The sequence below is a fragment of the Physeter macrocephalus genome, chromosome 9, assembly GCF_002837175.3.
Source record: "Physeter macrocephalus isolate SW-GA chromosome 9, ASM283717v5, whole genome shotgun sequence".
NCBI classification, from domain to species: Eukaryota; Metazoa; Chordata; class Mammalia; order Artiodactyla; family Physeteridae; genus Physeter; species Physeter macrocephalus.
In genome coordinates, this window is record NC_041222.1 from 80,683,075 (window position 1) to 80,696,487 (window position 13,413).

Consider the following 13,413-nt stretch of genomic DNA (forward strand, 5'->3'; position numbering starts at 1 on the left):
AATTTCAGAAGACACATTTTCCAAAGCTAATGTCTACATCAGGGAGGGGGAGACTGTGTTTCCTTTGTCTTCACGTTGTCATTTTGGGGTGGCAAACCTTTTCCCCATCAGTGAGCATAGAGCACACGATCTCTCCACACAGTACATCACTGCCTTGCTTTTCTCACTCAACCAGAAAGGCCTCTGATGAGCCCAGAGCTGATGGCAAAATCTTGGAGTAGAAGTAATCAATCTAAGGAATACCAGAATAGTATTCCTATGCTTAGTCAAAATATACATATACACACAGCATACATACAATTATGTCATTTAGATTGTCTGCATTAGTGGCTCCATTTGAGAAAGAATGTAGGGGAAATAACTCCTCTCAGGTTCCATTTGTGGAAAGAAAAATGTTAAACTTCATCTACAGCAGAACATGCTATTCCTCTTAAGTACGTACCATGGAGACAGTAAACGTACATAAAGCATTCGTAGCAGAAACCAGAAGAGTGATATAGATCTCACTCTTAGTTTTTACAATTATTTACAAAGTAGTTGATAAAGTTTATATAGATAGAGATCGCAGTTAATGAATTTAGCAGAACCATGGAAATAGCATATGCAAATGGTAGTAATACATCAGGGTAGAGCAAAGACTAGAGTCTGTTTAACAAAAATGGTATGGACACAATCAGCAAGTATCTTTGTGTTTGGCAGTCTGATCATCATCTCAAAAGATCAACTCCCTGGGTTATTCTTCTGTCGCAATGGCTTACTGAGCACACAAATCAAGACTTTTGCTGCTACTGCCATTACTCTCAAGGAATATCACAGTCATGGAATCATGACTCTCTCCATCACACACACACACACACACACACACACACTCACACACACACACAGTGCTTATCTTTTTCCACCAGTAGATTCCTGGTGATGAAGTAAATCAGGGGTGTCCAACCCCCAGACCACGGACCACTACCAGTAGTGGTCCATGGCCTGTTAGGAAGCAGGCCCCACACCTGGAGATGAGCAGTGGGCGAGTGAGCAAAGCTTCATCTGTATTTACAGCCGCTCCCCATTACTTGCATTACCTGAGCTCCGCCTCCTGTCAGATCAGCGGTGGCACTAGATTCTCATAGGAGCGCAAACCCTACTGTGAACCGCACATGCGAGGGATATAGGTTACGCGCTCCATATGGGAATCTAATGCCTGATGATCTGAGGTGGAGCTGAGGCAGTGATGCTAGCGCTGGGGAGCGGCTGCAAACACAGATTATCATTAGCAGAGAGGTCTGACTGCACAGAGACCATAATAAATCAGTTGCTTGCAGACTCATATCAAAACACTATCAGTGAGTGGCAAGTGACAAGCTGCATCTGGCAGCAGACTTTATAGTGGCAAGTGAGTTGATGTACTTCAATTGTACAGCTGCATCTGGTGGCAGGCTTTAAGTCAGAATCCGACACTTATTTTAGTCCGTGCATGGCCCGCCCATTATTTTATTTACCACTTCCGTCCGCGCCTCTTTCCTGCACTGTGCATATGTCTCAGTCACAGTTTTGGTAAGCCCACAAGCTAACCTTAGCCATGAGTAAAATCAAACATTGCTGGAGAGCTTCCTTGAAAAGGGGGAAAGACCCAGTGATGAGACAGCAGAAGACTCTAAGACTGACAACAAAAAGCTGCATTTAAAAGAAAATACCAAGAGTCCTACTGAAATTACGGTTTCATTGACACAGGTGATTCACATTCTCCAAGCCCGCTTTGTGTAATATGTGCTGACTGACTATCCAACAAAGCCATGAAACCTTCAAAACTGCTTCTCCACATGGAGACAAAGCACCCTGCATTAAAAGACAAGCCTTTGGAGTTTTTCAAGAGAAAAAAAATGTGAATACGAAGAACAGAAGCAATTACTGAAGGCCACCACTTCATCAAATGTGCCTGCACTGAGAGCATCATTCTTAGTGGCTAACTGCATTGCTAAAGCTAAGAAGTCCTTTACTATTGGTGAAGAGTTGATCCTGCCCGCTGCTAAGGACATTTGTTGTGAACTTTTAGGAGAGGCTGCAGTCCAAAAGGTGGCACGTGTTCCTCTTTTGGCTACCAACATAACTAGACAAATTGATGAACTAGCAGAGGCTATTGAGGCACAATTTTTAGAGAGGATTAATGAGTCACCGTAGTACGCAATCCAGGTTGACGAGTCTACCAGTGTTGACAACAAGGCGACAATGCTTGTTTCTGTGCCATATATTTTTCAGGAGGATGTGCATGAGGTTATGTTATGTGCACTTTTGTTGCCAACCAACACCACAGCTACAGAACTATTCAAGTCTTTGAATGATTACATATCAGGAAAACTGAACTGGTCATTTTGTGTTGGTATGTGCACAGATGGAGTGTCTGCCGTGACTGGACGGCTTTCTGGTTTCACTACTCTACTCAGGTCAAAGAGGTCACTTCTGAATGTGAGTCTATGGACTGTGTCATCCATAGCGAAATGCTGGCTAACTGAAAGATGTCACCTGAACTTAACAACATTCTGCAGGATGTGATTAAAATTATCAACCACATTAAAGTACATGCCCTTAACTCACATCTGTTTGTGCGGCTCTGTGAGGAGAGGGATGCAGAGCACACACATCTTCTCTTATACACAGAAGTGAGATGGCTTTCTAAAGGTAGATCACTGGCCAGAGTTTTTGAGTTATGAGAGCTGCTCCAGAGATTTCTTTTAGAAAATCAGTCACCACTGGCAGCACATTTCAGTGACACAGAATGAGTTGCAAAACTTGCTTACTTGTGTGACATATTCAACCTGCTCAAAGAACACAATCTGTCACTTCAGGGGAGAATGATAACTGTGTTCAAGTCGGCAGATAAAGTGGCTGCATTCAAAGCCAAACTGGAATTATGGGGACGAGTGAACATTGGGATTTTTGACGTGTTTCAAACATTAGCAGAGATTTTGAAAGAGACTGAGCCAGGGCCTTCTTTCTCCCAGCTGGTGCATGATCACCTATCTCAGCTTTCAAAAGAGTGTGAGCATTATTTCGCAACCACAAAAGACCCCCAAACTGGGAAGGAATGTATCCGCAACCCATTTGTGAATAGCCAGTTGAATCGGCTTTGTCCGCGCTAGAAGAGGATAAACTGCTTGAGATCGCAAATGATGATGGCCTTAAAAGTGTGTTTGAGACAACTTCAAATCTCCATACGTTCTGGATTAAAGTCAAGGCAGAATATCCTGAGATTGCCACAAAAGCACTGAGAAGCCTGCTTCCATTTACAACATCCTATCTTTGTGAAGCAGGGTTTTCTGCAGTGACAGCAACCGAAACAAGATCACGGAGTAGACTGGACATAAGCAACACACTTCGGGTGTCACTGTCCCCCATCACTCCCAGATGGGACCATCTAATTGCAGGAAAACAAGCTCAGGGCTCCCATTGATTCTGCATTATGGTGAGTTGTATGATTATTTCATTATATATTACAATATAATAATGATAGAAATAAAGTGCACAATAAATGTAATGCGCTTGAATCATCCAGAAACCATCCACCCCCAACCCCCATGCATGGAAAAATTATCTTCCACGAAACTGGTCCCTGGTGCCAGAAAGGTTGGAGACTACTGAAGTAAATGACAAAAGAAACAGATGGCTTTCCATAAGCCACATTGAGCTTGCAACTCATAAACATGAAAATTTGAACCAGAAATTACAGAGGAAAAGATAGATGGAAAGTCCTACACTATCCCTTTTCCACAATTTCTTTATTTCCCCACCTCTGGTCTCCTAAAGCTGAGAATTACTCTTCCAAATCTTTCTGAAGTTGATCTTCCACGTGGGTAAATGTGCCCCAGTGGGTGGGCTCTGAGGAGGTGTTTTCACTCATCCATGGTTCCAAGGCACTCATGTATAGACCTTAGGCTAAACTGAAGCAGACAGTCCTCAAATCAATGCAAAATGTACAGGTTTCCAGGCCCCACCCCTGATTTTTTAAACCTTTTAAGTTAGGTTGAACGTAAGTCTGTGCCCAGAATCCTTGTGTGCCATTGCACTTGATCATTCTTGTTGAGGGAGCTTGGATTTGTCCAGAAGTCTGATTTATGCCCACCCAACTTTATTTTTATATTTTTTCACTAAATAATTGCAAGCTGTTTATAACAAATTCTTCTTGCTCAATCTTTGCATGAAACCATAAGAATGAATAACACAAAGGCTCTCTATAGACATGTTTCACATTACAAAGTGATTTAGGACTCTACAAAGGATGCAAAATATGCAAAGCAGCCCCCTGCTCCTCGGGAGGAAAAGAATTATAATTAGATATTCCCTATTGTCATGAAGTAGGATAATAGTGCCCAAAGGGAGCCATAACCCCAGAGAAGCTGACTGCCTCCAATTGAGCTGTCTATGCCCCAAGCAAAGAGAATGCGCCACCACCATTCACCACCATGGCTTCCTGTACCCCACTACACTGGGAAACTGGGTGACATTTGAAGCCTCCATCTGTACCAATTCCTTAAATGTTAGGTCCCTATTCAGGAGCATCTGCCATTTACTCACTCCAGGCTCCTGTTGGCTCCTAGGAACCAAAATGTCTCAGGGAGGAAATTGCTTCCTTTTATGGAACATTCTTTATGTGATGCCATGGGGATTGGTAATTTATGTTATTTAAATGTCCTAGCAACTCTGTGAGTTGGATATGATCATTTTACGAAAGAAATAAGTGGCTCAAAGAGGCAAAATCATGAGCTAGTAAGGAAGAGGAGGAGTCAGGATCCCAATGCAGATCTGCCTGATTCCAAAGGCCCTGCTTGTCTCCTACAACATGAAGACTCTCTCATCTTTGTCACGTTCCTTCCCATATTTCTTGCTCCTAAACCTGAAACATAGTAGACCCTTAATAAATACTTATTAAAATAAAGCTTGTTAAAAATCAGAAATGAGTAAACTAAGTGAGATAGAATCATGAACCCAGATTTAACCTATAAATCATCTTCAGCCAGAAGATATACATGCCAGTGAATTTTCAGTGAATTTTTAAGTGCTGTGAAGGCTTCAAGATCAAACTTTTTTGGTTTCCTGGTTGGGTTTAGATATTTTAAAATGCAGTTTAAAACACTTACTTCTGTAGTCTAAGTTAGATCTGAGAACTAAGAGTTGGGTTGCCACAAATAGGTAACAATACCCACTAGAAGCCACGCCCAATCACATCTTTAAGACTGGCCACTGTCTGAAATTACCTTGTCTATTTGTTTGATTACTTGTTTATTGTCTCACTCCCAAATGTCATCTGCCGGTCTATACACAGGGCATAGTACAGTGCCAGGCACATTATCATTCTACCATAGATAATGATTGAGATTGTACCTGATACAATAGCAGATAAGAAGATGGGTGTCTCCGTGCTCAGAGAAGGCACAACCAGACACAGAACAACCCACTACACTCATGCTATGAGGCTAAATCTTTCCTCATCCCACAGGAATGCCATCATCATTCAAATTGATCAAGCCTGTACCAGTTTGGAGAGAATCTTAACATCTTACTTCTCTTTGTTGGCCATTTTTATTGCCAATGAAGATTGCAAAAAGCAGGCAAAGCCCCATAAGTCTCTCCTATCTTATTTCTACTCTCCATGTCTGCAGTTTCTTATGTTTATGGAATGGAAGATAAATCTGTCTCTACTTTTCACTCAACATATATATTATGCACATACTGTGTGCCAGGCACTGTTCAAGGCGTTAGGAATACAGAATTCAGCAAAATCTGGACTCCTGCACATGATGATTTCATTCCAGTTGACAGGAGATAGACAATAAACAAAAAATAAGGGTATAATATGACAGTGTAACTGAGGAGGACCCTATAGGGGCAGACCCCTCCTGCCATATCCTCTGCCTTAATTCCTCTCTGAAGTACCTAGCTGGTAGTATCTGATGTACGTTTCCTGAGTTGTTTTGCAGATGTTAAAACCCCCACCAAATGGAAGATGTTAACTACCTGATGACCATGAGCATGTAGCCCCCAGTCCTACTGGAGCCTGAGGATTGATAATGTTAACCCCTGTGACATTACCCTGTTACCTCACCATCAATCAGAAAATTTTGCACAAGCTGATCACATACCCTGCAACTCCCCTCCCTCACCTGGCCTTTAAAAATGCCTCCCTGAAACCCATTGGAGAGTTTGAGTTTTTTGAATACTAGCTGCCCTAGAGTCCTTGTCTGGCACCTTACCGCAAACGCTGCACTTTCCTTCACCACCACCTGGTGTCAGTAGATTGGCTTTACTGTGCGCAGGCAAGTGGACTCAAGTTTGGTTGGTAAAAACAGGAAGCGGTGAGAGGAAAAATCACAAATAGAGGAAGGGGACTGAGAGGAGTGGGGGAACACTATTTTATCTGGAGGGGTCAGGAAAACAGCTCATGTAGTTGGTTAGGCCTAGGATCTAGACCATTTTGGGGGACCAGGGGGACCTAAGGAAACTCTTGTGGCAGAAACAGTTGAGGGTCCAGGTTTGGCTCCAGAACAATGGGCCAGTGGAAGGGAGTCTGAGCATGCATCATGGTGTCAGCCACTCGGCTGTCCTCAGTGCAGCCCCAGGGACCATTGCTGGATGCTGGGAGGAGAGGCTGTGATAGTGCCCTAAGCTCAGAGCCTAGGCAGCACTGCATATGTGTGTGTGTGTGGGGGGGTGGCTGTGGGGCAAGAGTGATGACAGGCCTTTTCCTGGGGGACCCTGTTGGAGCCACATGTGGCTAGCATGTCAGGGGTGTCATGGCGTGGGCATGACAGCCTCTGGGGAACTTGGGTGACCTGGGCTTCAGGTACCACCAGGGAGAAATAGAACCTCAGAGGAGGAAGATGGCAAATGTCTGGTGGCACCTGAAAGGGCGACTTGTAGGGGATTCCTCCCAGGGAGACCCTGGCTAACTGGGGTCTAGAGTTCCTCTGGTGTGGGGAGGGCCAGAGAGATACTATAATGTTACTTCTACCCCCGGCTGTTGTGTCCTGGAAAACAAGACCAACTCCAGTGAGAACAGTATGCTTTAAGCTTCAGTTCTGAGGCCACCTGGCTTTGCTGGGGCTCGGAGTAATGAGACTTGCAGCCCCTGGTGTCCAGAGGATTCCCCTCCAACAGGCAGTAGGTCTGATCTAAAATGCCTGCTGTGTTAACAATGCTATCATAAGGTGAAAGATTAGGACCTGGGAATTTGCATTTAATAACTAGTAAAATGATCATGAGGAATGCAGTAGAATAGTATAAATATGTGGCTGGGAGAAACTAATACCCCATGATAAGTGTGCCACTTTCATACTTGCAGAATCCTCATACCCAACCTGTGGACAAAATCTTTAGGCTAAACTATGACCCATGTGGACCTACTTGCCATAACTAGACCACCAGTCTACAGATTTACTAGACATCATTTAAAAGGGAGAGCTTGTACCTCATGGCACAGAGGAGTCAGTGCCTTTGAAGACTTGCAGGCCAACCCCTACCTTGCTCCTTATGCATCGACCCTGTCATTGTGCCAACTCAAGTCCTTGAAACAAAGCTATTCAAAATTGCTGGGTGGGGACTGGGAAGACATTATGTGAAATGCAAAAATAAAATGTCACCACGTACATTCTTTCCGGCCAATGACTGCACTCATGTTTCCTTTGAAAGCCAGGAAGATCTCAAACTCAGAAGCCTGAGGGAGCCAGGCAGGAGCTCTGGATGAGGAGAGCTGGAGGCTCAGAGCCACTCAGAACCCGCTGTCACATGCCATGTGAACAAGTGGGCCCCTGTTTCCAAGTCTCTCCAGTCTCCTCAAGAGGAGTTAGAAAGCCATTTTAAATGTAATTTCTCCCAATACTTTTTAACTTTTTTTTTTTTTTTTTTAAAGCACAGTATGAAACAAACAAGATAAATATATCTGTGGGCTGGATTTTCCTCTGTAGGCCACTAGTCTGAGGCCTCTGGATGAAAGGATGATTGAGACATCTTTAGAGAACACCGTGATCTTTCTGTATTCTTTCCTGGGGCCCCAAGCATCTCCATTAATAATTATTCCAAGATGAAGCAGGAATTCATTTGGCCAGGTATTGCCTTGGGCCACCGTAGGACTTGATCTCCATCTGTGCCCTGAATCAGCACAAATCAGGTCAAATTTCAAAACAACTGGACTTTAACTGCAGCTCTTATTCTACATCCTTCAAACTGTGGAGAGTTCCGTGTTCACCAAGGGAGGTAAACATGGCCCCAGGAAGAACAAGAAGTGATGGGACTTAAGCAGCTTGCTCAGACCAGTGATGTCCACCTTTCATCCAATAAGCAACCTGGGAGATGAGAGGAGTACCCCAGTCAGAATTAACTACCTGAATTTGGGCCGCTAGCTCTGTGATCTTGTCCCCCAGTCATCCCAGTGAGGTCCCAGGTATCATGGAGCAAAGATGAGTAGTTCCTGCCAAGCTCTGCCCAAATTGCAGATACATAAGCAAAATAAATGACTTGCTGTTTGAAGCCACTAAGTGTTGGGGTGGTTTCTTACACAACAATAGAGAGCCAGAATAGTCGTCATGACTACGGACCATGAAGGACTCAGGAGCTCTGAGAATCCAGGCACACACGGCCCCACAAAGTGGGGGCTTTACGGACCATGAAGGACTCAGGAGCTCTGAGAATCCAGGCACACACGGCCCCCACAAGCTGGGGGCTTCTCCGCCCGGCCCTCTGCCCCCATCTCATGTGGTTCCGACTTGGCCCTGGCCCTGTATGGCTGGGACTCTGCCCTTTCGCTCCTGTCTTTCTAGGTTACCTCACCTCTTTCTCTCTTTTCTAACAGCATGGCTTTCTTCATGTCCCCAGTTCAAACCCCTCTGAAAGAGGGCCTCTGATTGGCTCAGTTCATCATTTTGTGCAGGGCCACCAATGGTGGCTCATCTATAGATTGGTTGTTGTCAAATCAGATGCCACCCCTGGTCCAGTCGGCTGTGGTGGGTGCCGCTGTGACCACACAATCGCAGGGGATGCCATTTCAGAAGGGGACATTTTCCTGGAAAGTGGTTTGAAATTGATTGATATGATCCACGTGTCTAGAACAGAAATGAAGGAAAGAACAAATAGTAGTAGAATTTTGTGCAGCGGACAGCAGGTTTCAAATTGGGTACACATATTTTCCAAAGGGCACTCTAGCTCTGGATCTGTGATCCAGACCTGGATGGTTTTCAAAGAATCAGCTTGCAATTGCACTCTTTCTAAAATTGATCAGGAGGCATTATGGTGGTTTCCTTTCTCATCTTTGCTTTTAAAATTGGCCTTCTCCCACTTTACAAAAGCAAGGTATATCCTTACCCTTCCTGAATATTCTCCAGTGAACTGCTTCAAGATATGAAAAAATTTCAGAGTGCCTAACAAGGGCATAATTCAAATATTGGTGTCCTCTAATGTTGATCCTACATTCTCGGGACCCTAAAATAGCCCCTTCAATCACAGTAAGAAATATATTTCCAGAAAAATGACTTTTTCCTTTTAAAAATGATCAAAATCAATGTGAATAATACTTTTGATCAATTGTAATAGCAATGAAATGACACCTCAATCCAGAATACATTTTTAATTGCTTGAAACCTTATGGTACTAAGGAATGTTTAAAATAAATTTAGATTTATGTTTTGCCACAAAGGAATATGAAAATCATTTTACTTTGAAATGACATTATAGGTTGGGTCTCTGGGAAGGGGATTGTGACACGGGGTTTTGTGTGTACCATGTTGATAGGGGGTGCCCTTGGGAGGGATTCCTGTGGAAAGAAGAGGGAGGAAGCAGGAGTGGGAGAGTGATGCAGCCCATGGCAGATTTGGTGACCCCATGGAAGCTCTGCCACTCTAAGGGTTTGTCAGAGTTGCCTGCCCCTGCCCTGTGGGATGTGGGCTGCCTGAGAAAAGACGTGACCTGGGATAAGGCAGGTCTGCAACTGAGGCAGACCTGACAGGGCTGCAGCCTGGAGTTGGCAGCACTCTGGCAGCAGGTGGCTGGGAGACAGCAAGTCTTTCTTCGGAGGAGGATCTTGGTGGTGTGTCATCACCACCATCACAAATACAGATATTTATAATATGCCAGAAATTATATTTTTTCATAACTATTTATACTTACGATGAAAAATTTCAGGTGTAAACTTTAAAAAGCAAGGGGGTACACAATTTGCAAAAACAATTTTAGAGGGATGTGGGTACAAACTTCTGGAGACCATGGGAGCAGGATTCTCCTGACCCTGGTCATAGTTGGCAATCTTTGTGTGGAACATTTTGTGAACACTGACATCTTTGGTATGTTAAATGTTTGTTAGGCTCTGTCTTCTTCTTTTCCTTTTGGGCACCCAGCTAGACTTTATTTCCCAGACTCCCCTGCAGATATGCAGGGCCATGTGACTGAACTCTGATCAGAGAATGTGGCAGAAGTGATGCATACTACATCCAAGTCTAGACCATGAAACCACCTGTGGACTTCCTAGGTCCCCGAATGACTGCATGGAGCAGAGCCCTCTCCAACCTGCTTTGGACTGTGACATAACCAAGAAATAAACCTTTATCATGATATGTCACTGAGAGCTTGGGATTGTTTGTTACAGCACTTATCCTGTGCTGACTAATAGAAAATCTGTTGAAAAGAAAAAAACTCAGTGAACTCAGATGTTCAGCCATGTTTTTGATATCATGCATGGAGAAAAAAAATGCTGCTTAATTTCCAGGCAGCTTAGTAAAAATCAAAGTGGGAAAGATTTCCTCTGGGTAACTTTCACTGAGAAGGAACCCAGCCTGAACTGAATCAGAGGGAGCTGGTCACAGTGAAAACATGGGCTTATTAATGGTGCCTGTGTAGCTGATTCCGGTGAGTGTGGCTTGTGCTAGAGATATGTATCAGTTAGGATTGAGTTCAGCTCTATTTAAAAAGAAACCTAATGACTGAGGCTTAAATAATATGAGGGTTTATTTTCCTCTCATGTAACAAGCTGAGAAGTTATATGGTCCAAGGCTTTATTAGCTCCATGGTGACATGGAGCTAGAACGTATACCTTCTTCTAACTCTCCATTCAGCCCTTCTTAGGGTGTGGCCCTCCTTCATGCTCACAGCTTCTAGAGTTCCAGCTGTCATGTTTTCACTCTGGGCAGAAGGAAAGAGGAAAAGTGGAATGCACACGGGGACGAGCTGGCTCTGGTAGAGGCTGTGATGCTCCGGCCACATTCCCTTGAGTTCTCCATCTCAGCCAGCCTTGTACATAGTTCCATGCACATTATGAGCATCACACACCAACCATAGTGCAGCATCTCTTTGCTTTGCTGGAGTCACAGAAGACCATCATCCACAAGCCAGAACAACCAGCCAGTGTACTGGAGTTAACAGCCCCAAGATGATCCCAACCAATGGGGAATAGGAGGCCCAACCTGCTTGTCCTCCAGGGAGACAGTCATGAGGCACATTCTGCACAGCTCCTGGGTCCTGAGTAGCACTGAGGCCCCCATTGTAACTGGCTTGTTACTGCCTTCTTCATATGCTCTTCTCCCTTCCTCTTCCCACTTTCCCCTCCATTTGTGTTTCCTGTGATCACCTCCAGAGTAAACCACCTACAACCAGGGTCTTGTCTCAGGATCTTCTTTTGGAACCAGCTGAGTCTGCCCCATTTAAGGGGCTTTCCTAAGGAACCCCTTTAACAAACTCCATCTAATCTCATTGGTCAGAATTAGGTTACATGGGTATTCTAAGCTGAAAGGTAAATTGAGAAATATATGTTTTTTAGATGAGCACTTTGGTACCTCCAACTAAGCTGGGATTCTGTTCATATGGAATAAGAGGATGTGTATTTGATGGGCAGCTAGCCAGTCCTGCCACAGACACAGACATCTGTAACAGTGAAGGTGAACACATTGCTCTTTTGGTGATTTTTAAGCATTAAATTCGTGAAAAGAAAAATTGGGGAAATGGAATACATAAAGGTACAAACAGGTATAAACAGTACAAAAAGTATAAAAATAGGAACTTTGGAACTCAACCTTTGGTCGTTAAGGATCCATTTAACCTGGGAGTGTTCTATGTGGTAAGAAAAACTGTGCCGTGTTTCAGTCAAATCATTCTCCACGATGGCCCCTTTGATTCACCATTGTGATGATGTCAGCCTTTGACTTCACTTTGATTAAATGTGTTGAAATAGCAACACATTATTTCTCTCTTCCCTAGCTACCATTTGCCCCTTTTCCACAGAAAATTTGAGGTGGGTTACAACAGAACACTGTCAACAAAGCAATAGCAAAATGAAAACCAGATCAGGGAGAACACAAAGAAAAATAGGCCTCCCCTGAGGCCATGCCCCATGACAGCTATGTTCCGAAGCTGTGTCAGTGGTTCCTGGTACCCAAAGCTAAGTGGAAGTTACCATGCTTTACATTATTTGCATTACCAGGAAGAAGACAGCATCCCGATTTCCCTAGAACAAGTGAATCAATCCCAGCCTGGAATTCAAAAAAAGAAACAAAAACTCTTAGGGGTTACTTTTGGGAGTAGGGAGCAATGCATGGAAATTGTTTTTGAGAACATTTTTACAGCAAAGCCCAATAATGGTTCTCATGGGCTTTGAGTCCTGCTGTGTAAGAGATTCCATAAACATTTAAGATGCAGTACTAATATTCAACTGACAGTGATTCTACAAAGGGCAAAAATGCCTCTAGTGATGCAGCAAGTTTCAAGGACAGATCTCAGAGTTTCTAGAGGAGCAGAGAGAATTCCTGACCCTCATATAAGCTAGATGGGATATTAGTAACAGACAGCCTGAGGCAGTTCTCAGATGAGGCCAGGAAGTACTTGCAATTGGTTTGCTTGTTGAGGTAGTCACTCATAGTTTGGCTAACGCAATGGCTATTCCTAAATTCACTTCTCTTGCCTGTCTTTTTCTATAAAAACCTCTTCCCCCTTGTTCCTCTTTTGAACATAGATGTGATACCTGGTGCAGTGGCAGCTATCATGAGGCCAAAAGTGTGAGACTGAAAAGCCAACTAGTTGAGGACAGTCTTGAGAAAAGAGAGAGAGTGCCTGGGTCTTAGCTAATATTGAACTCTGAGTCCAATCTTGAGACAGTCTACCTGCAGATTCTTAAGTAAACAATAAAATAATAATAATATAATAAATAGTAAATATGGTCTCTCCTACTAGTGATGTGGTTTTCTATTTCTTGCTGTTGAAAGCAGTTCTACATTTTACCTTTGTGAAGAGGTAGTCTGTGTACTTTAAAAAACAGAGAAGCAGTTGATGAGATTAGTACAACATATGAAAATAAAGAATCCAATCAGGGGTACCAACTCGTATGCAAACAAAGGTGGGACTTACATAGAGTCAGAATTTTGCTCAGGAAATGATTTTGGGCCAAACACATTA